Source organism: Penaeus monodon, chromosome 20 (assembly GCF_015228065.2).
Source record: "Penaeus monodon isolate SGIC_2016 chromosome 20, NSTDA_Pmon_1, whole genome shotgun sequence".
In the NCBI taxonomy this organism is placed as follows: Eukaryota; Metazoa; Arthropoda; class Malacostraca; order Decapoda; family Penaeidae; genus Penaeus; species Penaeus monodon.
The window spans coordinates 27085676-27086310 of NC_051405.1; positions in this window are offsets into that span (position 1 = coordinate 27085676).

Sequence of the window (635 nt, forward strand, 5' to 3'; positions counted from 1 at the left end):
AGGTTCTCTTCATCTTTGCACAAAATTACTTTATGAATTTATTTACAAAAATAAGTCTTTTAGAAAAAAGTCAATTGAAACCTTCCATGCCCATTTAGAGCAACATATCCCAGGAAATTCTAGTTCCATCTTACTTTCCTCCGGGTCTAAGCGTTCTACCAGCACTTCCCTCAATATTAACAGTTTCTACTAACATTCTCTTTCCCTTTTCTCACCCTTGTTGCTGGATGCCCTCACCCGCTCCCTCCTCTCCTCTTCCCTCCTCGCTCTTAACCCTCTCGTTCCTCTCCCTCTCTTTCTCCCTCTCTCCCCTCCTCTCTGCCTCTCCCTCTCGTGCCTCCTCCCCCTATCTTCCCCCACCCTATCTCCCTCCCTCTCTTGCCTCTCTCTCTCCCCCTCTTCCCCTTCTCTCCTGCCTTCTCCTCCTCTCGTCACGCCTCCTCCTCCCCTTCCTCGCTTCCCTCCTCCCCTACGAGTCTGCAGAATGACAAAATGCGTCTGCCATTGCCCTTGCATGTCCAGCGAGCGTCCGTGGACACCAGTAATTTAAGCGGGATGTCCCAAGCGCTCATTTACTCATTACTGTAATGAGGGAAACGTGACCGTGGACACGTGTTTTGTCCTCGAGGTGTCCC